Raw genomic sequence first — 27,406 nt, forward strand, 5'->3', positions numbered from 1 at the left:
TTTTACAGGAGGTGGTAAAACACTGGCACAGGTTGCCCAGAAAGATGGTGGATGCCCCATCACTCAAAACATTCAAGGTCAGGTTGGACGGGGCTCTGAGCAACCTGACCTTGTTGCTGGTCCCCCTGCCATTGGCAGGGGGTTGGACTAAATGACCCCTAAGGATCCCTCCCAACACAAACCGAATTTTACGATTCTATGGTTCTAAGTATGGCTGGACCCTTAAGTTATTTTAGGTGGGATGCCATGATTCCCAGAACTTTTATTTAACTTTCCTAATCTGCATGAACCATTGAAGCTTAAGGAAAGTGGAGGAATGAAAACCAAAATATAAACAAGCAGTCAAGTCTTGTTCCTATTTGTCATATAACAACATTAAGTGGAAGTTCCACATACTGAATCCTTTGGATTTAAAAGTTTTAACAATCAGCTTGCTTTCTCCTCATCTTTTTAGCTTTAATTTTACATTTAGTCTGCTATATTCTGAGTGAGAGGTAGGTTTAATTTTGACACGTTAGATCAATGCCATTCTTCCACAGGACTAGCAGAAGCAACAAGCAAGATCTGTCTAAGCAAACATTGCTTCCCTTCGGAGCAGAATTGGATAGGATTTTCATCTTGAAAAGTCAGAGTAAAAGGAGAATCTGCACTTCCACTGCATAGGGATGGAACCATGTAATTCCTGAATCACATCAATTTTAATGAAACTTTTTTACTAGGTCTAGGCAAGAGAGAGACCTCTGACTGCTCCCGAAGAGTTGCTTGCCAATACTCAGGGACTGGCACAGGGTGGGAGGACAGTCAGCTTGAGTTGCTATGGATATGGCAACTGCTTTAATCGCCAGGATCTTTGATCCCTCTGAAATTTTCACTTTCTGGTTTCGCTGCTGGAAGCCCACAAACACAACCTCACTGGCCTTTCTTCCTCTGGAAAGAGCCTGTACACAGCCCCAGTGATAAGAGGGCCTTTCCTAAAAGGTTAGGAGGCAAGGAAATCCCAGACCTTGCTTGGCTTTATCACAGGAGGTTTGTTCCTTTGTGCTCTCATCCAGCACTGAGACAAAAACGGTCAAACACTGACAGGTACAGAGGTCATGCAGGAGATGGGACACCCTTCATCTCTATCTCTTACCCCAAAAGAGACAGCACCAGCCCTGCGTCCCCTCTTCCTACCCTCCCATGGCAGCAAATGCCTTCCCTCCTCTTTCTCTGTCCTACAGCAGCACATTCACATGCACACAGACATGCTCTCTCCGTGCAGAAAGTGCCAGTGTTCCCCTCCCCACCCAGCCTCTCCCACCCTGCCCTGCAGGACGACCACGGCAAAAGTCTCCACCATCCCTGCGGAGGCTCTTCCCCAGGCAGCACCACAGGTGAACCTCCCCACAGAAAGACAGAAGAATGAGCAATGCAACCTGCAGAAGGGGAGTTACATCTGCCATTTGGGGTTACTCACATCTGCCATTTGAATTTACTCACACCTGCCATTTCAATCCCTCACTGAAGGCACTTCGCTGCAGGGAGATGAGGAGCCCAAAAGGACCCATTACTCATTGTATAAATATACTGCTCAGCACTGACATTTTGTACCCTTCAGATTTTGTTTAGCTGGAAATAACAGCCCCCTGGCAAGCTCCTCTTAAGCTTTTGCAGCCTCCATGGCATTTGGTCAGAGCATGTACCTACCTGTGTAATATTTGAGTGCAGGAACTGCAGAACGCTCACAAACAAATTATTTTTCCTATCTGCTAAGCTAATGACTGCTCCTAAAATGCCTATGAGCTCTGAACATTTCCCTTTTTAGTTTTGCCAGCATAATCATATTACAGCCTGACACCCGGCAGTGTAAATGAATCTGTCTTCTTCTATTTTTTTATTTTCCATGCAAATTCCTCAGAAGTCTTTTTTTTTTTCTTTTCCCCCATTTTGTCTTATTAAGCACAGAAAGAGAGAAAAGGCAAAAAACAGATAGGCATTATCACTGCGTGAATCTTTCTGCAAACCGATACTTCTGTTTCTAAATAGATTGAAACCAACAACAAGACCATTTTAGAGGACACGCTCTACAAAGATGTGTCTTTCCCAGAAATACACAGACCTAAGTGCATTGCTTAATGGAAATTCCATAGGAGGCTTTTTTTTTTTTTTTTTTTTTTTTTTTTTTTTTTTTTTTTTGTGGAAGTATGAGTTGAACATTTCAAAAGAAAGCCTGGAAGTGATACTGACTGACAAGCACAGATCATTGAGGGATTGTAGTATTCAAAATATTTACTCCTTGGTTTATGTACTGGGATTTAGTTCTGCATTAAGACCTATATATTCAAAAGGTCAAAAATAAGAAGGTGCTTGTCATGGTCTCCCGATGAGTGCATATCCTTAGAGATAATCCTTAGGAGATTTTCCTAAACTCCACTCATCACTGGAGATGAGTAGAGCCTACACCCCTTCTCTAGAGCCGTGCAAGAATCTGGGTGGTAAACTGCAGATAGTAAGATTTCAGGGGACTCTTTCTGCAGACGACCTCTTGTTCTTGAAGAGCTACCAAAGATTACAGGCATGATAAAAAGCATTTTTCTCTGATCTTCTCTACTACATTTTTATGTCTCACTTTAAAATGAGCAGTTGAAAGGTTTGTTTTATTTATAACTTGTGTTTTTCTATAAAAAAGTGCAGAAATAATTTTGCATTTTCTTGACTGCAGATGAACTGGCAAAACCTTTCACTGAACAGACCTGTATGCTAGTCTCATTCTAAAACCATGGGTCACATTCTGCTCCTTACAACATCAACCAAACCACCACAGATTTGTTCAATGAAACAGAGATTTAGGAGAGCACTGACAGAAAGTAAGTCCTTGCAGATACCCCTCCACAAATTCCTTGCTCATGTATGCTGATAGAGGGAAAAAAGTAAGAGTAAGATTTGTTTCTGCCTGAGAAGTTTCAGTGCTCCCCCCTCAACTGTAGAGTCCCTCACATTAGTGATGACTGTGTGAAGGCCAAGGACAAGCAAAACCAGCTATTCTTGCTCATTTCAGACCTGTTTGTGTCCAGTACTCCATCTCAGACTCCTCATGGTCACAAACAGCTCCAGAAACCTGGCTCTGATATGGATGTCTCTGCAGGACTGACCTGACAGTCTGCATTTTAAGGGCCACATAAGTGAACCCCTCTTCCCCTCCGAAGGAGGAAAAGATGCACCCACAGAGAAACTAAACTCATTTCTGTACTTCTCAGAAGAGAACTCCCTAAAGCACTGATAGTCGCAGCCAAAGAACATAATTTTAACATATAATATGGAGGGGTTTTTTGGCTTTTAATCTAACCACATTTATTATACCAAACAACAAGCTAGTTCTAGTGTTTCAAAGGAGAGCCTAGAAAGACAAAGATGACTCCCAGTGTGCAAAACCCAGCAGCAGGAGAACACTGGCATGGCTATGAACATTTAAATAAAGGGGAACTTCTCTGTTTGCTTAGTCTGTTCAAGGCAGTAAGGAAACAAACATAGCTCAAGTTGTTTAAGAATGGCAGATGCTTATGAAATCCTGTTAAAATGTTTTAAAAACAGCTTGAAAGAGGTACAGAACACAATACAGCAAACGAGAGCATAAGAGCTACTTACAGGACAGCAAAAAGAGGGTGATGAATACCAGCGACACCCAGAAACAACTGGAAAGTGATCTCAATGTCTGGCTTTTCAGCTGACTACAGCAAAACACCAAGGAAATGCTGAACTGTTGCCAAGAAGGAAGATAAACTTGCATACATTTAAAATAAATGAACAGATTACAAATTCACATACAGGAGCACATGCCTTACGGGTAGACTTCTGGACTTCAGCCTTTTCATTCAGATACAGCGTTTTCATTCACTTCTGGTACAAAAATAAATCCTTAACAACAGTGCCATTAAAGGAATTCTCCATCCTCTCATAACGGAAGGCAAGTCTCTCTGCACCAGCAGTGCTGTTACGTTCACCCCAAAGGCGGCAACAGCTGCCTGGACACCGTGTAAGCAACAAGCTGTGGCTGTTCCATGGCATTCTGCTATCCAAACAGAGAACACGTAACTGTGGCATAAAAACTGCTTTCACACTGCTCTAAGATAAATAGTACTTTGCCAACGCATTTTCAGCAAATGTCTACAACAGAGTTTGTATTTCAGCATCTAAACACAGAGAGTTTCACAGCAGACAAGAAAGCTACCTGGAAATAACCACACTGCCTAATTGTGTATTAGTTGGTTTGCATGAAGAACTGACCAGCCTGTAAGAAGAGGGTCATTTAGTATGGCTTCTTGGCAATCTGCCCGATTCTGCCCCCAAAATGCAAAGTACCTTAACGTTCATGGTTCAGGTATGACTTCATCCCCACAGCACGGCTTCAAGAGGGGCCGGCATGAGCTACAGAAGAAAGCCGGTGCTCAAGCTGTGCCAGCAGCTCCAGCTTCCACTGTCTCCACAAAAATAACCTGCCATCACATAACTACCAGAGAAGCAAATTGCCACTGGAAAAACCTCCCTGCTTGTAAAAATCAGAAAGGCTGCAGCAATTTGAAGCCACACACATCTTTTGTGCCGTGTACGTCAGCAGGGCAAAAAAAGGAAAGAAACAATCAAGAAAAATTAACTTCTTGGTTGAGGAAATGATTCAATGTTCTGTACCAAATCAAGGCTGCCTCTATCTGACATTTTTAAATGGTCAGTCATCCACAAGTGGGGGGCTGAGGGGGAGGTGGAGGTTTATTTACCACTGAAAACGTTTCTTCCAACACAGAAGATCCAAGCTGAATAAAACTCAGCTGCTGTAAATCTAAAGCAATCCCACAGGAGTTATGTTTCTCTAGATGTGCACTGGGGCAACTGAGATAGGGGTTCTTATCACAAACTGTTATCATCAGCTGATTACTTATTTACTAGAGTGAAAGAGGGATATTTCAGTAGATGTCAGTGGACACTTAGGTAGCAGAAACAGAAAATAATTTGCCTTCATACATATTCCTTTTCTGTACAGTATCATCTCTATTTCAAATATTTAATGTAGACTGGAAAAGAAGGTCAAAAAGGAAACAATTTGTTTATATGGTTATACTAATTTAGCCTTCAAACAACTTATGTATTAATTTGGGCACAATATGAAACCACATTAAAGTCTACACCAATCTATTCAACAATTCAGTGCTTGGCAAGTATAACCTTTTCTTCCCCATATTCTCTCTTGGATGAACATTCTTTTCACTACCCTTTCGTGCTGAGAAATAATGAAATCACTTCATGAAACACTGTACAAGCTTTGTGAAGGGCTCAGAGAACTCCTGCCTGTTTCACAGGTACTAGTCATAAAAATGCTGCTCCAGAAAGTTATTAGAATATTGAGAACGGCCAGCATTTTGAAGTAGATACGGGTTCATTTCAGAGAGGTTACTGGATTTCAAAATACTTCAAAGTAAGTTGTACCACATTTCAGCTTCCACCTCAAAATTTCTGCTACAGTAGCCAATACAATAAAGACAGCATAAATTTACAGGAAAACCACAATCTTGCCTGAAGCTTTAAGCACCCTGTAAAATTAATTTTCTTCTTGTGCATGTTGGTTATGCCTATTTTATTGGTTTTGCTCAATTAACACCATCCAGAAGAAAATTCAGCGATGCACCTGTCCTTGGCCACTGGTTACAAAATGTGCTTCATTTATTTTAGTATAGTTGGCAAGGCAAAGCAAGAATGGATTTCTAATTAAGAACCAGGATCTGAAGAGTAGTGTGAATACAGAGAGACAGAAAATGTTATCAGTTGCAGAAAGGAGGTGTGTGGTTGTTACCATGCTGATGCTCATAGACAGCTCAGCTGGGGTAATGCAATGGCAACAGCACCATTAGCCCTTATCCCAAGCTGTTGTCTTCCCTTCTATTCCTCCTCCCTTCAGTAAATCATGCCTGGTATCAGCAGGGAAGCATCAATTTGTGAATGTTATCACAAGTTAAAATGCTGTCTTGTTCCAAATCTGTTGCTCACCTGAAGACCAAAGCCCATGCTTTTACTACATTACTGAACAAATTGTTAGTACAGTCAGTGCTTTGAACCACATCCCTAGCCCAGAATGCTTTCTTTGCACACATGCCCTTTCAAACCTGACATTTTGTGTATTGATTTTAGCTGCTTTATAGGTACCTAAGTGCTGAGGAGAGGAAGAAAACAACATGAACATACAAAGCGTCTGTTGATGGGTTTTCTCTACTCTGTTTTGAAGAACAAAAGCATATATATTACACATCTTTGCAGCTCTTCAGGGTTTCTATCAGCTAAAGGATAGATTTTTCTGAACAGTTACTGCAGCTTCCAAAACTGTGACTTAGAAATCAAACTTTCACACTTAGTAGTTTGGTAAGTGGCTTGGTGCCACATAAACTAATGATCTAAGAGCTTCCTAATATGCAGCAGGATGCTTTAAGGAAAGTTTGTCCATTACATATGCAAGGACAGGTTATTTGCTGTAAACTTGGATAAACTTTGTTGGTCTAGCAGCAATGAGAGCATTCAGAGTCTCCTAAATAACATACTTAGGTTGTGTAAAGTCCACCCTGGCATGTCATAATTCATTAAGTCACTTTTGCATTTCAAGAAATTTATTTTTCAGATAATACTTCTGAGACTCTTACTTGCTGACTTTTTCCACAAAAAGAAGTTCTATTTATTAATTTGTTAACATATGAATTAAGTATTCTGAACTTGAATTTAGTGCGTTTGAGAAGCTCCGTTAAGTCTTTTTATAGACCAACCAAGCTATCTTGTATGAAATTTTTAAAGAAATAAAAATTAGACCATGAAATATATTATTGGATTGATGTCCAGAATGTTCTTAGGTTAATAAAACACATATAAAAGCATTTCAGAGTATTTGTAACATGCATTTATTTTGTATTATTAGGTATGGACATCCCTACACAGATGTCTGAGGAGATATGTCATCCAGTTTCTTGTCTCTCTGAATGCTCTTGCCATAGCCATTAAGGTGAGATGACTAGTGATGAAAATAAGTTCTCAGAATTTCACTGGATATGAAACTGAGGTCATCCTACAACTGATAAACCCACACTTTTCTCCAAAGTCAATAAAGGTAGAGTTAAGCCCAGTGCAAGTAGCCACTTGCAAAGTAAAACTTTTTGTGGACTGTCGTGATGAAGGCCCACTACTGTCCCTGGAACTCTTACTGCTTCTTTTCTTGTTTCACACACCACAATTCTTCACAGCATCTGGGACTGGATTTTCTTTATTCTTCAGCCAAGAACATGTCTATGTATGACAGGTGGCATGACACCTTTGCTTGAGGTAGCAGATCTGCAAAGTACAGAGAAGCCAACTGCAGAACTAGATGCCAAAATTTCTTCTCCCAAGTTGGACACTTCAGAAAATTACTTCAACCTACAAATTTCATATATGAAAGAACAGCCACCTGGAACTAACCAACAGGTAACACCTGGGAGAAGGGCCTGCCTAGGGATCCCACCCATCACAGACTTTGTCCTGCTCTGGGCTGCCAGGCAGCACCTGCATGTACTCCCTGTTTACTTCAGCTGATAAAGAAATCATCACTTGTGCAATGACTCCTTCAAATCACCAGGCATGGTGATTCTTCCTTTTGAAAACATGCCCAGAGGAATATCTTGTGATTTGAAGAAAAACTGCATAGAGCTACTGTCTCCTAGGTGAATGCTTTGATCCCCAGGGAAGAAATTAAGTTGAGCAATAGCACTTTCCACTGTGCAGAAGTATTGTAACTGAAATTCTGCTCTTTTGATGTCAACTCAAGCTTTGCCCTAGTCTTTACGCTTTAACCTCTAAGGCAATGTTTTCACTGAGGGAAAAAAAACAACCGTGTCACAAAAACTGGGGGTCAGGACTGGCATTTGTCAGGCCACCACTTGAAATACAAAGGAAAAATATTATTCTTGTAACCTAAAGAAACCTGCTTCTGTAATTTATATAGTGACTATTCCTTATACTAGAAGAGGCCTTGGAACCAGACCAACATTCAGAGCTTCCCCATTTCCAGCTGCGTACTGTAACGACTGTGCTTGTTTTCTCCCCATAAGCCATGCATTCTTACCTGTCCTTTCCTACAATTAGCTCCAGCTAAATCTGGAAGCTAAAAACTGTCAGAAGCACAGAGCTTTTAGAAAGGCTTAAACCAAACATGAGCAAAACCCAAACAAAATCAAACCAAAACACCATATGTTTATTTAAGTAAGACTTGACACTAATAACATTGACTATGCTGCAAGGAACTGCTGAGCGTTTCTCTGAAAGAATATTTTCCTTGTACTGCCAACATTACATTACCAAAATACTGATAAAGCACTAAAAAAGACCCCAACAAGACACTGTTCTCTTGGGGACAAGAGTGGCAAAACATCTTAGGACATTTACATGCCTCTTGCAATTGGAAGTGAATGAGATCAATCACAACACAGACCTGCTGGTCTGATGACAGGACAGTTGTAATTGCCTCTCTTTTTACATGCTATGTTAACTCACCACAACTAATAGTTTGATTTTTCTGATCTCCCTGGGGGAATGGTTATTAGAATTTATCCCTGCCAATGAGGAGTTACCACACCTATAAAGAAAGTAACAGCATTGAAAGAAAGTTGAAGAGTCAGTTTTCAATTGTTTGTATTATTTGCATATACCAAACTCAGACAGTGATTATTTACACTGGAAAGAGTTACTAGACAGGTTTAATACAACTATACTGAGGAAAAAAACCCTGTGCCTCTTGCCAGCCTTTGGTGAAGTTTAAGTTCATGCCATACGTTTGTGAGGAATACTGGAGTTAGAATTCTGAAAATGCTAAAGGAGGTCAGTGTAAACTGTTAGACACACACAGTTCTAGAGCTAAGGAGACCACTAACATGTCCAAAACAAGCAGAAGTTATTTATGTAATTATTTTGGACCCTCTGGGCACCAATTTTTGTGTTTATTGTGTGTCTCCTACTGTCACCTCAGTCCCCAAACACTGATAAGCTGCACCAAGTTCAAGAGCTGGATCATCACATAGTGAGGCCTGAACTGATGCCAACGCAGACTTCATCTTCATCATACATCACAAAATGCCCCTTGTTTTATTGCCCTCACCAAATAGAAAGCTGATTTACCCAGGTTCTGAAAAGCCTTGCTCACATGGATTTTTTGGAGAGAAGTTCTCAGGCACATCCCAAGTTAATCACTGAATTTGAAGTTAGTGAATTCTGCAACTGCTAAGAAAACAGTGATGACCAGTTCTCAAGGTAGATGAAATGAAGTGACTTTTGATAGGCAAACTTATCATTCGACCCCTGTGTCAACCCAAGGCCCTGTGTTCTCTGGGAGAGACTCTTTGCTCTCCTTATTGTGAGCCAATCTAGCAAGTTTCCTCTTCAAAGTAACATTTTTAGGGAAAAAAATGTAATACCAAACATTCGACAGTGGGCAAAAAAAGAAGTGTTCTTGTTATATATTTTAACACAATTTTAGAAAATATATACATCATTAATCCCCATTAGAAATTTGACCTCAGAGTCCTTTCAATTTTAGGAAAGAAAATAAATTCTAGAATTTTCCTAGCATTATTTCAGATTTATTATTAAGTCATTATTTCAGACTACTTCTAGGCACACTTAAGATGATGTCTTTGTATCTGCCCATTCTGTATGAATCCCAACTCTGCTGCTGAAGAAAAGCATGAGCTTTCTGAGCTCTTCTCAACGTCAGCTGAGGAGAAGGGAACAAGTAATATAATTAGGAAGACTACAGAGTAGTTCTACTTTATTCTGTTTAGTCTGCTAAAAAAGAGTTCTGCATATAAAAATGAATTAGGGTCACTGCTTCTGGGACAACTAAAAAAAAACCTATTTAAATCAAAGCAAGGAATCCTGCTTGACTTTGCTGAATGCTTTCTGAACAGATGGGGTGCATGAGACATGAAGAAAGGCCTGTGAGGAAGCAGACTTTGGTGGCTTCTCAAAGGCCACGATACACTGATGCTTGCTTCAGAATATCAATACCGATAATTTAAGAATAGACTGAAATGTCCGTATCCTGAAAAAAAGAAAAGAACAATCAACTTTTTCATGGTGAAAACAAGTTAATAAAACAGTTCTTCAGATGGGAGTAAATGGATGACGCAGTCAGGTAGAAATCAGTAACTTAAACTTCAGCATTGGTCATAACCATCTTCTTCCCCAAGTAGATTTACAAGGCCACAGAGACAGACTGGCATAAGTTTGAACTCTGGTACAGAATCAGTCAAGGTGTTGACTGGGTGTGAAACATGTTTTACACTTTTCTCAGGCAAGAAGTCACTCAGTCTCTCACCAATGACACCTGGTTTTGCTGTATGTGGTTTAATTCTCTTTTTTCCATCTGTCTTTTGCCTAAATAAACATGTATCCACTGTCTTTGGCTCATTTCCTGCTCCCGCTCCCAGAAATTGCTCCACTTTATTTTGGACCCTGAATACAAGTTCTTTGAACTTGCTTGAGGCCTGGAACACTAGACAGTATTATTTCTTCATTTGCTGAAGCAGAAAAACCCTTCAATTTTGTGACACTAAAATACCTCAGCTAAGTGTTGGAATTCTGTTCTGCCTTCCTGCTAATTACTGCTATGGCTTCTTGCCAGCCACCATTTTGAAAAGTCAAATATCAGCTTCCAGATGAGCAGCAATGTGAAAGACAACAAAGAATCATTCTAAATAAAATATATGGCAGCATGAAAAGAAAGTAAACGTTTTCTTGCTGAGACAGCTGCCTAAAAGTCCTGGCTAAGCAACTCTCTTCTGACGACAAGGTAGGGTTTTGTCAAAATGGGAGTTTGCCCACATCCCAAAACCAGCACACTTTTCATCACGTCAAGGTTCACTTGGTGGAGAACAGCAGTGCTGCATTGCTTGTAGGTCTCTGAGAGCGGGACAGGAGGAGGTGACTGTGACAGAGCCAGAAGCAGAGGACAAATCAAGGCTGAAAACTCAGTGTTGGAAAATCATAGAATAATTCAGGTTGGAAATGACCTCAGGAGGTCATCTACTCCAGCCTCCTACTCAAAGCAGAGTCAATAGCTAATTCAGATCACACTTCTCAGGGATTTGTTCTTTCAGCTATTGAATATTTTCAAGGATAGAAACTCTACAACCTCTCTGCGCCAGGGTTTCACTGTCATCATGAAGAAAAGGCTCTTCCTTACCTCAGGTCTGAATCTGTCCTGTTCTAGTTCATAACCATAGTCTCTCATAACCATAGTCTCTTGCTCTCCTGCTGTGCAATTCTGTAAAGAGCCTGGCTCCACCTTCTCAGCAACATAAGGGAAGGCCAGTCATAGGTCCTCCTGAGTGTTCTCCAAGCTGAACAAGTCCCAGTCCCTCATTGTCTCCTCAAGTGTTCCTTCCTGACCAACTCCTGCTCCAGTTTATCAATATCCTTTTGGTAAGGCAGAAGCAAAACTGGACAATCTTCCATTAATGGTCTAATGAGTGCTGCCCAGGGTGTTGTTATGCCTTCCTTGGTGAGTAGTTTAGCTTGCTGTGGGCAATGCACAGAGCAGGGTAAGGTGGTTACAGTTACCAAGAGGTTTTAGGTTGAGCTGCTCACCCTGACAGGTGTGCAAAAGATGGGGAACTATCCACTGATACGGCAGGAATCTGTATTCTAAGAGCCTCCATGTTTTGGAAACTGGGCATGGTGACAGATTTCCAGTTCGGCTGTGAGACATATAGAACAGAGCATGTGGTACTCCAAATCAGGCATCAAAAATCAGCTTTTTTATTCTGAATAGGGCTGGCACCGAGTCTGGTTTCCAGATGGTTTTCTGTTGTGTGTTTCTGTTGCTTAGAGGAACACAGCAAAAGCACAAGGGGAAGCCGTTCCCCACAAAAAAGGAAGGAATCAGGAAAACAGAAGTAAAACCACAAAGAACGAGTCAATAATTAGTAAATTACATCACTTTCCGTGTCACTTTTCTCCAGTAAGAAACCAGCCATGGAAGCTCTCACTTTTATGCCAAACAATTCAGTGTCTGATTCTGTTGTCTGTAGTAGCTTTGGCTAGCATTTTCCAGTCTTATTTATACAGTTAGATGCAAAGCAACCCATTATAATGCTTGTTATTTATTAAAAAATGTGGTGTTTGAAAGGACAGATGCTCTTGTTTACCATCCCTTCAGATTTCAGTCAGTCTTCGTATCAGTGTTTATGCTCTACGCTATACAAAGTCAGACTTCTTTTGTTCTTTATTTGCTTTTGATATTTAATTTTTTGAACTCCTCAATGACTGCATTAGGGTCTGGTTTAGCTGTTTCTATATTTGGAAATTTTCCTTACAGCTCACTGATTGCACATTCATTTATAGATCTAATTAAAAGCCAATGGGAAATTTCAGTTTAAGAATTTGAACCCTGGAGTAGCTGTGGCTCCCAGCACAGCTGCAGGGCACATACTTAATACAGTGGGGACATGACAAAGTTGACCTGAAGGACTTCTAACTACACTCACCTTCAACTATCTGTAGGTGTTCCATTTATTTGCTTTATTAGAGCCCACTTATTACCTAGCGAAAGACAACTCAAATACAATAGAGGATAATGTCAAATCAATAAACTGAAGCACACAACACAATCAAATGTCATTTGAAATCCAAGTTGTAGCACTACACACCATTGTACTGCATAGCTCCAGTACACAGGAGCACTCGATTGCATGTCCAGTTTTCATAGCTGCATCCTTAAAAACAAATTCTTAAGCACTCTGTACAACTGGGGCCATAAATACGTATTTCATCTTATTTTCTAATTTAATCTTTCAAAATAGCAGTTGGAGGCTCAAGAGAGACTACCATGGCACAGAAGGTCCAAATGTTCAACTTTCTGTTCTTAACTCTGCACAGTACTGAGCACTGCTGACATCTACAATTTTCTGCCTCTGCTGGGGAGAGGTAAAGCTATTTAGCAACTTAAAGGATCGAGCCCTATTAAAATTACAGAAATGTGAAAGACTTCATCAGAAAAGTTTATTTCCTTGGGGAAATTTTCTTTTCTAACAGTAAGACTTTTCCCTGCCGTCTGATCTCCTGTAACACACTGGATTGTTCTTGTAGGGCTATTTTGCTGCTGTGGTCTTTGAACACAGGCCCTCTGAGGAGACCAACAGAGCAAAGATACAACAAGTTACCAAAAACAGGGTTCCCAGGATACCATCCTGCCTAAGGGCATCCATAGGAGCCTGAGGCTGGGTTGCTGCTAAGAAGAGGTAGCTAGGATATAGAGGAATTGGGGCAGGATGCACAATAGCCTCTAACTTTACTGCTCTTTCAGCCTTTGCCTCTTGACCTTCAACCCATCTTACAGTTTCCTCACTCCTTACCAACTTTTCTCTTTGCTTTCCATCTTACTGATGAAAAATTCAAGGTAATAAATAAGCTTTATGTTCTTACTACTTTTTTGTGTCAACTACGACTTACTTGGCTTGAAGCAGAAACCCAGATATCTACAGACTGCAGCAGACAAAATGGCCAACTACCTTTGCACGGACATAAGCAGTGTATGGAAAGAGGGGCACCTGTGTCCCTGACCCTGCAGAAGCAAAAGAACAAGTGTAGCGTTACTGCCAGCTGCACTGTAAAAAGGCAAATGTGTGGTTGCAGCATTAGGACCCATGAAATACAAGGGTCAGCAAGCAGCATTTTGAAGGGTAATGCAATTTTAATCCCTGGTCAGAGATTTGCCAAAGGTGGAGAAGGCACTTCAGGCTTGCCACTGTCTGCAGTACAGCCACACAGATGCCAGCGTGTCAGTGAAACACCTTTTTTCACGTGCCCAAGCACAAGGCAGACACAAGCAGAGCCACATAGGCACAGCAGAGCTCCAATCAGCTTCATCTGCTGGCCTGAGATCAGAAAGGGCCACAGACTCAAATAGAGCCAGGGAAGAAGTGTAGCTAAAAGGATTTAGTCTTTCCCATTATGTTGTAAAATCCATTGTGCCTGTTTGTCACATGGAAAGGGAGAGAGGAAAGAAATCTCCCCCAAACATCATTATACAATCTTCTGTGGCTTGCAGTCACAAATCAGCACATTCAGAGACAGACCTGAGCAAGGCTACAGCTTATTTCTGTGCAGGCTATCATACTGTGCACAGGATTTTTAAAGCACAATTATAGCTTCTGACATCCTACCTAAAGGAGTGGAGTGGTCACCATGGTAACACCTGCATCACATGGCAGTGAACACCTGATACCAATCAATCTTGAAAACATCTTTTTAAAGAAACAGCCTCCTGGAAAACTGCAAATGGAGATTTCTTGCTGAAACTAAGAAGATGCTCTCTTATAACAAAAATGAAAGTTTTACCTTACCATCTTTTCATCTGACTCCCCCTCCATACAATCCTATTCTGTATCAGTTTAGAAAAGTGATAGAAAATTAAAAAAGGCAATGGTTCTGTGTTGAGAAGAGTGGCAAACATCATAGTACAGCTGGTATATAAATGATACCTTGCATTTTTTCCCCAGAGCATGAACTGTGGCTTCTGAGAATAAGGCCATGCTCTGGCTGCTAAAACAAAATGTAGTAGTATGTAGTGCTCTTCCACCTTCCCAGGACAACAGATTTCCCTCAAATGTTAAAAAAACCCAGAAATTTCATCAGCTTCTTTCTCCCTTTTTGCTTTCCAAATCTGCAATTCGATTTCATTGACTGGATTTGTATTCCTTTGTGGAGGTATAAGAAGAAAAATATGTTTAAGGAAGTGATGTTTGCACACAGCTTGGCATGTGGCTTTCTGAAGTACATTCTGCCACCAGGCCTCTAGACACATCCAGTAGCCAAAGAGCAGATGTAGTTGCTAAAGTCTCCGTGGTTTTTGGCAGGTTGTTTTTTTTTTCAGCTCAGTTCCAGCCCACCAGGCTTTGGGTGGGTTCTCTGTGCTGTGACTGCTCCTCTGCCTCTTTCAACAGTCTACCGCCTCCTGTTATCCCAGTAAGGACAAATAATCCCAGAAAATACCTCATGCACAAAGTTCAACCAGTCTCAGCAGTATTTCCAACATAGTCTTTCTATTTCCTATTTAATTCTATCTCAAGTTACTGCTACTTCCATTATTTGAAAGTCTGCTTCTTAATTTTCCTTTGAAAAAGACTGTTTCTTTTCAGATGGCTTCCATCTTTGTCATCTTCCATTCTCTCTACATTCCCTTTTTCAAGTAATTCAGAGCTATAAGCATCTATTCTGACAGTGCCTCTCCTTTACTAAATGTGACTTCAGAAAAGGAGAGTCACTGAATCTGCAAATACCATTGACTGACAAAAGCTGGATATCCAACTGCCATAGAACCAGTAAAAATATGCACAGAAATTCTTTCAGCATCATGGAGATGTGTGGAAAAACAGCAGCAGTAGACACCACATGAGTCCAAGGAGGCAACGAGACATCCGTTCATGGTTACCAAAGTCACCAGAACAGGCGCCCCTCTGCCACGCCCTCCTCACTACTGAGCAGCCACAACAGACTGTGTGCACATGAACTGCTACCACAGGTTGTTTGAGCTCATGTCTACACTGTACACAAAAACTGATTAGGAAAATGCTTCCAAAACTTATTGCCAGAGTTCTGGTTATATCCAGAACTAACTGCTGAACTCATCAGATGGCCACTTCGAAAAAAGGCGTGACTACTGCTGTTCAAGAAGAGTGCTATCAGGATTTTTCTGACAAAGGCAGTGCACTAACTGGGTGGTTACGATATATATGTCACTTTGCGTGTATCCGACTGAAATGTCAAATCATACTTGTTTAGCTCAGGTAGGTAAAAAAATCCAGTTGTCTCCCATTTTAGTATAATATTGGCCTCTACCTACAGGTGTGTTTCAGGAGAAAAGCAAGGCATGTTGCTTTGAAGCAAGAAAAATAAAGGGAATTGATGATATGGAAAATTTGTGGCCATTGTTCTCTGCCCTCAGTATGTTATGCAAATAACTCCCAGCAGCTGTACCAGGTATTTATACTGTTTGTGACGCTCTACAAGTCAGAACTAGCTGTCATGCAGTCTTGTTATATATGAGGAAGTCCACCTTTAAATCTGCTTTTATAGTCTGGAAGTTGCATTTATTCAGCTGTGGTTCTGACGTGTGTCTCACAGTAAATGGCATTATTGGTCAACAGGGAAACAGACTCCAACGATAGAAATATAATGCTCCAAAAATCAAAATTAAGGAGTCATAACAGTGTATTGGGTTTTAATCTGTGTCAAGGCCCAGTGATGGTTTTTTAACTGCACATAATCAACGACAGAAGAGAGCTATTTATTCCATTGATTTTGGCCAGAATCAGAAACCATACTTTGACTATGTCCAGTATCTTTTGCAAAGGTAAGTGGCAAGGGAATATCAGGCAACTGCAAGAGAGTCGTTGCAGCAATTGAGAACACTCTTGTGGCTTCCTGTGTTTTATCAGCCTGTAAGAAAGTTCTCAAAACCTCCCCTTCCCAAATCCTTGGTTTAAAGACAACAACATAATCCATGCAATGAAATGCACAAATGCAGTCTACCCTCTTTCTGAAAGAACACTGTCGTAAATAACTAATTAACTATGCACTTCAGCCTGGCAGCTGAACCTTATACTTGCCACCACAAAACGATGATTCATATGTTTACTATATCCATTTAAAAATGAAGGGTCAGCACAAAAAATAGCAGTGAGGGTCAAAACTGCCATGAATATTTTCATTACCTTCTCTATCAGGTTTACATATGCTTTTGCTGACAGGAAGATCACAAATCTTTCACCTCTGTGCAGCCGACTCATCAGAGCTGCAGGAGGTGTCAGTACTGCAAGTTTTCAAATGTATGCTAAACTGATGGTTTCTGATAAGGCTGCTACTATCCATATGTGTATGAACTTCAAATACCATATTCCAGACTGTGAACATGGCATTGTAGGCTGGTGTTCATTTTTTAGTGCCCCCTTAGGAATATAATCTTTGTGTAGGCACATCTATACTGGGAGCCTTTTTTATCCCTTGATGCTGTGCAGTAGAAATAGCTAATAAATATCTTGCTAAAGAGTTATTTATCCAAGTACAAACACAAACCCACTAGATTTAATAATATATTTTCCTTTTGCAATAGTGTAAAATAGTAGTGAAATAAAAACAACTTGATAAAAATTTGATCCAAAAAGAGAAAACAGGATCAGAACAGCAGAGCCCTCAAGCAAAACAAGTCAGACAGTTTGCCTTTCAAGTTCCCCTTTCATATTCAGACTTCCATCCCTGGCACCTTTACCCTACGGTAAAGGTTTTTTTCCCTAGTCCAGTTACAATTTCTGATAGTATCAGTACTATCACTCAGACACATATGCTGTCTTTTTTTCTCCTCCTTTCAGTGTCTCAAAAAGCAAGAGGCAAAGATAAAGCCTGGATTCTCTAACAGGGTTTTTCTTCACACTGTGATTAATGAGGTTAATGTGCTTTACTGAATTCTCACTCAAAACCATCAAAAACCAACATCCCTCTAAAGCAGTGTGGAAGAAAGGCACCAGTTCACGTCCTTGCTGCTGGCAGCATGGCCTGAAATTGCTTAAAAAGGCTCAAAAACATTTGGAGACAGAGGGTCTGCCCTACTCCTTGTACTTCCCTGTGAATTCCTTTAGACATAAACCATTGACCAAGCCTGGGACCAAGATTGGACTCAGCTGCACCAATGCTCCAACAGGAATTTAGAAAGCAAGGGGGGCCTCTTAGAACCTAATGACTCATTGGGATTATATCCCTTACCTTTTACACCTTTATCCTTTTCCATCCTTATTCTCCATGTAAATAATTTAAAATTTGGTTCTAATCCAAGTTTGCTCTGTGTGCTTTGTCTGTGTAGTGAGTCATAGAATGAAGCTTGCCATAGGACTTTGTCAAGATGCACCTTCACAAACTCAGATGAAACCCGCTGCTGCTATTACCTTTGGCAGTGATTCCTTAAGTGACCCAAACCACTCATCTGTGGCAGTCTCCTAAGAGAGAATTCATGGTAACTGTTGCCTCACTCTGCCTTCAGGTGAGTTTCCATCTGTGTTAGGAGCAGCCTCCTAAGTGCTGACCTCTGCTAAGAGGCATTTTATGCCAGTTGTTGAGAGGCACATGATTACTGGCTGAATTCAGCTCCACTGCAGGGGAGGGACCAAACTTCAGCCTACAGACAAACCCTTCCCCTTATGCTTCCTGTTTCCATTACTGCAATTAAAGCATTGTATGTACAAGGCAAACTTGCTCTTTCTTCTGAATTACACAAATATGGCACCAGTTTAGACTGTGCATTGTGTAATTGTATTGATCTGCAGCACTATTTCCCCACTTCAGTGTGGTGCCCACAGTCTGAAGGCTTTGAAGCAAACAAAGGTGTATATGTTGAAGAAATAAAGATGTGATGTTAAGGTGGATTGAATACTTTATCCAACTCATGCTTACATCAGGGGGAACATTTCCAGGATCTTAAATGCAGGACAGGGCTCAAAGAGGGGGATTTTGTACAGGTTTGGACTAGCAGCAAGGAATTCTGCCTTGTGTGAAGCATCTTTGAAACCCAAGAGGATGCACACTTAATCCTCCTCACACAGCCTGTGCTATACATGAAGGATATTGGCAGGCACGATTTCCGCATTGTAAACTCATATTTGAGGAGTTTATCTCTAAAAAATGGATGGAGCTTATCAATTTGCACATTCTTACCATTCCCATTCACAGAGACAGGTGGGTTCTACATCCAAATGGATACTGGAGGTCAATTCAATTTCTGAACCCATGTTGCAAATATTAAGCTGAACAACTTATGCCATAGGCATCATCTGCAGTGAAATATGTAAAAAAAATGACATTTCATGAGTTCTTTTATCAAGGTTAAAAGAAGTCTATAGCTACTCAGTAGGTTATCTTATTCTGAAGCCACATCTGCTTACAGTTACAGTTATTTCCTCTACCAGTAACTTGCATAAGGACATTCTACTACTTTCAAAAGAAATTTCACAGATGCAGGGAAAAAAACCCCAAACTTTCCATACCCAGTGTGATTAATACTTATCGACAAGCATTTAAAACTCTAAATCTGTTCTAAACATTCAGGAATGAGCAATAAATGACGATTGTTTTCGGCAGCAGAAAAAGTTTTTTAAAAACAAATCTGTCTGTATTAATGAGGCTTAATTAAGCAAATTTCCCTTAACAGCCCTGGCTGAATTATTTACTCATTTGCAGAACTGCAAAGTATCTGCACTTCTCAACTGGAATTTCTAAGAATTTAAGTTAAATGATAGAGTGTAAAAATAATCTGTTGTAATTAGGCTTGAAGCATTAATTACACAAGTTAATATACATTTTCTTCAGATCTTCATATACAACACTGAGGAACTCTGCTGTCCTCAACAGGAGAGCAGAGTTCCCGTTTCTTCCAGAGTTGTGACTAGTTCCTGTTTCATTCTTTTCTTCTGAGAGATCTCAATGTAAACCATTGGTACAATCAATAGACAGATCATCTGGGGGGTGTTCACTGCACATACACCCCTTCTCACCTCACAGTATTTCTGTGTGTGCTGAGAGGCACAGGAGCAAGGCTTTTGCCTTCAAAACTGCTTAGCCTGCAAGGCACTGGCAAAATCTCTACATACCTGAAATGGAGAAGAAAGCAATGGCTACAGCTGTGGTAGTGACAAGAAGAGAGCTCCACCAGCTTGCAGAGGGTGATGATGAGACAACAGTAACATCCAAAAGAGAGGTGAAATACGGCAGCAATAAGCCTTTGTTTTAGGAAGATTGTGCTATCATTCCAGATGTCCTGTCACTTGGCCAGGATGTCTATCAGAAACCAACACTCTGCAAAATGCACACACCTCCACAGATTTATGGTTTGCTTTCCATTACACATAATCTTAGTATTTCAAATATCCACAGAATTAAAAGGCAACAAATATCAATTGTTTCCAAGATAGAACCTGCTTGATGCCATGAAGGTGGCTTCAGGGAGAAATTTCTGGATGTCTCTGGCAAACCTACCCTGGATTTGAAAACTATGTTCAATCGAAAGAGCTGAGTAAGAGGTTCAGGAGGTAATTGATAATGTTGAGGACGTCATAAGAAACCTGAAGGAAGCAAAATCTATCAACAGCTGTTAAACACAAAAATACTATGTCTCACTCAAGTAACCCATGAGCTGCTGAGCACAGGACACATGGAGACTATACAGTGGGGAGTGTGTTCACAGTGCTTTCCCTTATTTTTGACCTCTCTCAGCAACAAGACACTATGCACTAGATACCCATTTGATAAGAAGCAGCTCAACTGTTCTTAACTGCTCTGGACAAAAATAGAGAAACAAAGTCACCACAAATGAAATCCCCATCATGTTGGTTCTAACAAGAGTGACTTCCCTTCCTTCCAATACCAAAAAGAAGTCCAAGTCATTTAGTCAACACTGGTTTAAGAAAACCCATTCCTTTCTGTGACAAGGCAGAACATCAAGTTTCTAACAAAGTGAAGACTACAAAAAAGCATTTTCAGTTTTGATTTCAACCTCCAGAAGCTGGTGTGTGAGATAACTTCCAACCAGCCCCACAATCAACAATCTCCTGAAGAGGGGAAGGAGTATTCTCTCCTATGGCAAGGAAAAGTCAAATGTGTCTGCTGATCTTGGAGAAGTAGAAATCAGAATCTGAAAGTGGAAAATTACAAGGGTATTTTGTGCTAATAAGACATCAGCTTTCTGATGAAAATGGGAAAGGACCTTATTAACTGTTCATTCAGTTTAGACTTTTTTTTTATTTCAAAGAAGCATTAGACAATGAAAAAGCACTGTAAAGACTGAAAGAGCTCAATCAGAAAAAAACCTAAGATTATCAATTTTGTCTTCCTATTGAAATTGTGTTACCCCTCCACTTGTGCTGAATTCTGCTTGAATCATAAAATGGAAAGTTTCACAGTGAACAAATAGATGAACACACAGTTTTTTTCCATACTGATCTCCCTGTAAGCCCAGCAACTCTGGGCTGGTGGCTGCAGAGGCAGCCCTGCCGTGCTGCAGAGTGTCCTTCTGGAAGGGCACCAACAGAAGTAACTAACCCCTGTAACAGTGCTCTTTAAAGCAAGGTGATGATGAGGAAATTTAAAAGCCAAGTGTCTCAAAGAATCAACCCCTGCTGTCCTGTCTACAGAGACATCTCTGACATTGGGCAGTCAGGAGATGACAATTTATGTGATGTTTCTACCATTAATAAAGCCATCAGCATAGATGTGAGAGCTGAAGTCAGCAGTTCCAAAACTAAATCCCTCTTTGAAACCTATGACGAGAAGGAAAAGGGGTCAGAAGCCCAGACAGACCCCAGCTGCAGGTTATGGACACTTGCCAATGTTTAACTAAAGCAATATGCTCTCACACCAGGGCTCTCCAAGGGCTGAATGGCATTTGGAGGTGAGGGGAAGGCGGTCCCAGGGAAGACAATGAATCGTATCTGATCTCTAGAGATGCAGAGGGACAGAAGAAGTGGGAAAGGGCTTTCTTCAGTCTTTATTCTTGCTCTGTGCAGGCCAGACACAACTGCAGCCCAAGAGGTTCCCTGAGGGCTAGGATTGCACATCTTAGCCCTCCTTGGAACAACAGCATCTCTGCAAAGAGCAGGAGGACACCAGGAAACATTAAACCCCAATCCTAACCTCTGCATACTCCATGACAGCTTCATGCAGTAAATAGGGGTTTTACAAGTGCTTTGCAATCCTCCCTGCAAGATTCCTTGCTGCTATCAGTAGGGGAATGACATTTTATATATCATGAAAACATGGTATTTATATCTGCATGTAGCAAATAACAAGATGCATAACTGATATTAATGGCAGATAACCACGAAGCCTTGATGAAAAGCCTCAGGAGAAGTGTCTTTAAACCCTACTGTCCTATGTTCAAATTCACTGCTGAACCCACCATTCATTTTCCCCTCTCTAATTCCATGTCACATTGTCACTGCACTTTCTCCTGCCTTGTCCCCACACAAAGTGTCCTGCACAAGAACATCCGTGTCTGTTAGCACAAGGGTATCCATCGGGCAGGCTCTGTAATTGCATTTGCTAATGCTTCTTTTCACCCAACAGGCTGTGACTGACCATGTGATATTCCACGTGTAGTGTCACGGAGATCAAACCTGAAATAAAACTATGGAAGAAAGCCTTGGCTCACATGGATGTCAGCTGAAGGTCACCTCCAGACTCAGTGTGCTGTGACACCAAACCTCAGGCAATGTGGTGGTGTTCTTGCTCTTCTCTCTGCTGTATATATACACCATTGAAATGATGGGAGACTGTCTACCTGGGCAGCTTTTAGCAGCCTGCAGTGAACATAATTCTGATATTAATTTACCAGGTGTTTTTCCTAGTCCATCTCTGTCAGGTAGGCACAGCAACAACGCTCCCTCTGTTCATTCCAGGAATGAATTCTTCCCTTCACCTCTACTGAGGAAAAAGATGAATGCACTTATGCTTATTCTGAGCACAGTTCAGTGCTCTACACAAGGATATGGTCAGGCCACACATCAATTAACCATGCAGCTTTACAGCAACAAACAGGCAGATCTATAGATTTTTTAATTGCCCTTGGTATGGAGGACATCTCCCAAAAAAATAGTAGGGCCAGTGTACCACTGTGCTGCAGAGATCCATCTGAGAGGCTGCTGTAGCCAGGCATGATCTCGAACAGATGTTCTGATATATATCAGAAGCCAAATTCACCCTCATTTACCTTCAACTTCCGCAAGGCAGAGAGGCACCAACACAAAACTCTACCCTTCAAGTCCTGGGCGGTCCATTCTTCAGGTCTTGATGAGTTGTGGGTCTAAGCTGACTAAAAATACCCTGTGAGGCAGGAAACTGTTCTTTTGAGAGCTGATAAAAAGTTTTCCTAAGGATGCACTGCTTCCAAACAAATGCATAAAACCCCTCTGGAACAGAAATAGGGCAGGATACATCTCACAGAAATGAAAAGACACATGGCATAGGGCCTCAAGATTCCCTGTATTCAGCCAGGTTCCTTTAGAAGTTTTATTCAACATCATAAAAATACTCATGCATAACAATTCTAGCATGTCCATTCCCACTGAAGGATGTCCCAGCTCTACAGCCAAATTCTCATACAATGCTCTGAGTTTTCTCTCTTTGTCCTTAGTATTGTTTTGCTTCTCCAAAGAATCCTCAGAGCAGCATGAAGGAGATACCAGGTATTTAGCAAAACCATCATGTCTGTTAGTAGCACAAAAGTTACCCTGCCCCAAATAGAATCAGTCAGGGGTTTGTACCTAACCCTCTTCCTGCCACATGCTCTTAGGAGACATCAGTTAACTAGTCCTACACCATCCTCTCAGTTCTCGTGGCCATGGACTTTGATGTGCTAATACTTGATTCTTTAGAGATGTGTGCTTTGAATACATCTGGGAGCTGACCATCAAAATACTTAACATATATATGAAAATTGTATCTACATGAAGAAAAGGAAGTAACTTCTACAAATAAACTGCTCTCCTGAAATTTGAGTACCAGATATCAAAACCTGACAGACACAAAGTAACCTAGTCAAAAGAGAGTGAACAGCAAATTCACACTCTTTAGTCCTTTACACACTCAAAGTCCTTTACTAGTGCAAGTGGCAATTTTATCTGAAACTGTAAATGACTATAAAAAGAACACTCAAAGTCAGGATTTACTAATAGCCTTTCTGAGATTTCATTCAACAAGAAAATGTGCTGAACCTACATATCCAAAGCTGCATTTAGTAGAGTGTGGTTTCAGATTGCTTCCAAAGTGACCTGAAATAGTTGAATGGACCTGGAGTCAGGGGCTGTAGGGAAAAACAAGCTGAATGAGAAAAACATTGCCCAGTCCGTGCAATGGCAGTCCCCTTGCCCTGTGCAGCATGTCAGTAAACGTTTCTGTGATCATAAACTTTTCACAATGAATTTCTATTATCACATGGTAGACTAAATCCAGGGCACATCACTCATTTGTCTCACTAGAGGACATGAACTGCTCAGTCTTTCAAGAAGCCTCCCTGGTGACACAGTTATCCCTTTTGTGCTTTGAAGGGTCCATCTCACAACTCAGAAGGTAATGCGTTCCCACTTTAGCAAGGACAAGCTGGAGATTCATGAGAAAACCTGCTCCTACCTCAAAGATCCCCAAATGAAGGATGGCCTCCAGCCACAGAAAAACACTTCTAATGCAGGATGCCCCACAACCATCCATGTCACTAAACCACATTGTGGAGGGATCTTTCAGGTGCCACAACCTAGACTGTGGCACAAAACAACTCTGACAGCAAGATGTGGCTCATCATCAGGCTGGGGAAAAGGCTGAAGATGAGAAGTAATTGTGGCCACAAATGGCCAAAAATCCACCAAGCCGAGGTGGAGGTGTGAGGTCAAAGCCAGTGGTGTTTGTATCCTTGGATAAGGTGGCACTTGCTATGCTGCCTGGAAGTACTGTGAGCCCACACATGTAGGCTTTGTTGAAGCTCATTCTGGATTAATTGGATAGCTCCCCTCACTACTCAGTCCCAGGGAAAAAAAAAACTCACAGAAAACAATCAGGGTTACATGGTAAAAATGCTTCTTCAAGATCAATTTATGAAAAATAAGAATGGCTTAAATGAATTTCTGAATTAGAAGTAATCAGTTTGGTGGTGTAATAGAAAAGGTCTTTTGATCTGTTTGGCTTTTTTGTTTCTTGGTTGTTTTTTTTTTAATCTGAACCATCCATCCCTCTAAAGCTCTGCACAATTCCTGCATTATCTCAGTAGGCACTCCTGATTCAAAGCAGGGATTAGTAACAAACTGTGCCACCCCAGAGCCATTAAAACAGCAAGTTGGTGGATGGGAAAAGGGCATATGCATCAGGATGACCTTTCCCACAGATATTCATGTTTGATTACCAGTATCTTTTCTGGTTATACAGATCCACCAGTACACTGTAACATCCCAGCTCTTCCTGAATCGAGGAGACAAAAATAAGATAGTCTTTACCACCACAACAGTGTTGCTTATCATGCAAAACCACCGGAACAATTTTATTCTTACGAGTAATGAAGATGCTTTAGTAAACCCTATTAAACCCAAGCATCAGTACCAACCCCAGCATTAAACTGTTGAATATGGAGCAGTTTTCCTATGGGAAATTTATGACCAGAGGAAGTATTCTAGCCTTGTTATTTTTATAGCATCCATTAATTTTTTAATGGAGGAGGGAGCTATTCAAAGTGTCCTCTACCTTGAAGAAGAAAAGTAACCTGCATTGGAATACAGTGCCACAGCTCCCAAAACATGAGACAACACCTGGGTGCAACTGCTGTTGCCAAAGCACATTCATTTAGTCAGCCAGCATTCTCCTCAATAGATATCCTGCACATTTTGTTTACAAAACAAAACCATCCTGACCTTTTATCTCACTCCTCTGCTCAGTAACATTGATGTCCATTGTCAAAGTTTACAGACGGGGTCCTCAAGCCCTCTGCACGTGCCACAGACCTTGTTCCCTGAGCTCTCACTTCTCTGTCACCTCAGCTCTGCCCCACTCTCCCACTGGTGGCTGCCTTTCCCAAGGCTTCCAAGTGAACATCCCACAAACTCAGTACCCAAGATGAGAAGCACTGACAGTTCACGAGCTGTTTACCAGTGACTTATTACCAAGTGCAACATGACCTGAGGAAAAAAGTTTAAAATTGCCTATTATTTTTGTTCCTCTAATTTAGAAAATGAGGGCACAATTTCCTCCAGAAAGCAGATGCCACAGAATTATTAGTGGGTGTTTCCTGGTATTTTGTTCACAGTTTAAACATTCAAATTGCAGTTGCAATAAGTGTTTGTTGAATGTTTAGCAGAGTTAAGCTCTATTTTTATCTAGAGAAGTATCATTTCAGATGTCACAGTTCAGCAACAAATTCTGAGTACCATGTTTGTGCAGTGTGGCATTTCTCCTAGGATCTACAACTCCAGAGTTGCACTGAAACACAATTAACAATATAACACATCACTGCAGCTCCTCTGCATCTTCCATTTGCAAACAAACTGGTGCTAAACTCTGTCATATCCCAGCACCACTCTCTGCTCAGCTTCTGTTTCTCCTCACCTCAACTTCCCTTCCTCCTCATCCTCCCCCCCCCCCAAATTCAGAGACACAAATCTACAGAAAGCATGCCAAGACACTTTCCAAAGAGATATAAAAAGGAGAGCAGTGTCATGTATATTCCTCACCCAAAGTAAGCCTATGTGCCTTTTATACAATCCATATGCTATTTTCTTAACAATTTTTGAAACTCCCATACAGATACCAGACATGAACATGCCATAATATTCCTTCCTCAGTTTCAGGGTTTTTCCCCCTGAAGATTTCACTCCCCTGAACATTCCCAGAACATCTCCAGCCTCTCCCAGGTCCAGCAGTGGCAGTGCTGGCACTGTGCAAACACAGCTCGCAACACCACTGAGCTGTTTTTAGCTCCCATGCTGCCTGAGGCTGAGAATCTTCCCCCTCATCACATCCCATTTAGTGATGAGCCATCTATCCTCATGCTTTTGAATGCTACACTCTCTCTTAGGAGATGGAGCCTTAAAAAGACATGCTCCATCAAAAGAGCATTTCTCTATGTGTTCTGCTGTCAAGGCCTTTGCCCCAAAATCAGAACGAGGTCTTATCCTGCACCTCTTTTGTTCAGTTGTATAAACAGACTGGCCTGCTGTCTTGCTGGAGCAGTTTAGACTGGCACAGGAGGAGTGAAGCCAGATCCCCCTTCCAGCTCCTGGTAAGACATCTGAACAAATATCCCCATTTTGGGAACAGCTTAACTTCAAATGGTAATTATGTCTCACCTTTGAGGGGCTCCTGCTTTTCTAAGCCTGAAGGCTGGACTGCCTCCCCCATCACAGACACAACCAAGGATCCTCTGCCATCCGTACATCCAATGTGGCTCCTGTCAGATGGCAGCTCAGGCTGTCAGCCTCGCTTCTCTTCCTCCATCAAATACTGATGCTGGAAAGTCTTAACAGGGAAACTGGGATTACAGGACACATCCTTTGCCCCAGAGACAGCACTGCCAGCTGTTATCTCTGCTCTCCAGGTCTCAATCAGGAATAGAGCAGAAACAAATGCACTCAATCCTACCCTGAAAGGTAGCCATACAGAAAGGTCTGGGCTGGAAATCTCAGCTTTTTGGTGGCTTTAATCAAATGGAACAGCATTGGGAAGAGAGAGGAGAGTGGTGGTGGGGAAGTGCTGAGCCATTCAAATTTAAATTGACTTTTTTTATTTTGCTTTGATTTACCTCTAATCTTACATTTTTTTTTTCTGAATTCTAAAAAGGTATAGAAATGATGCC

General features: G+C 41.2%; 1 protein-coding gene across 6 annotated transcripts in view; it reads right to left on the reverse strand.

Annotated features, from left to right (window-relative positions):
* Positions 1-27,406, reverse strand: part of PKIB (cAMP-dependent protein kinase inhibitor beta) — a 54,080-nt gene that overhangs the window by 16,989 nt on the left and 9,685 nt on the right. The window contains exon 1 of one of the 6 annotated variants that reach the window (XM_069010876.1): positions 18,742-18,813. The exons of 4 other annotated variants lie outside the window; for them this stretch is intronic. The gene's annotated coding sequence lies outside the window, so the exon portion shown is untranslated. Of the gene's footprint in view, positions 1-3,624; positions 3,704-18,741; positions 18,814-27,406 lie in introns of those variants that run through there. One more of the 6 variants, XM_069010873.1, reaches the window with a different exon arrangement.

Source organism: Aphelocoma coerulescens, chromosome 3 (genome assembly GCF_041296385.1).
Source record: "Aphelocoma coerulescens isolate FSJ_1873_10779 chromosome 3, UR_Acoe_1.0, whole genome shotgun sequence".
Taxonomy (NCBI): domain Eukaryota; kingdom Metazoa; phylum Chordata; class Aves; order Passeriformes; family Corvidae; genus Aphelocoma; species Aphelocoma coerulescens.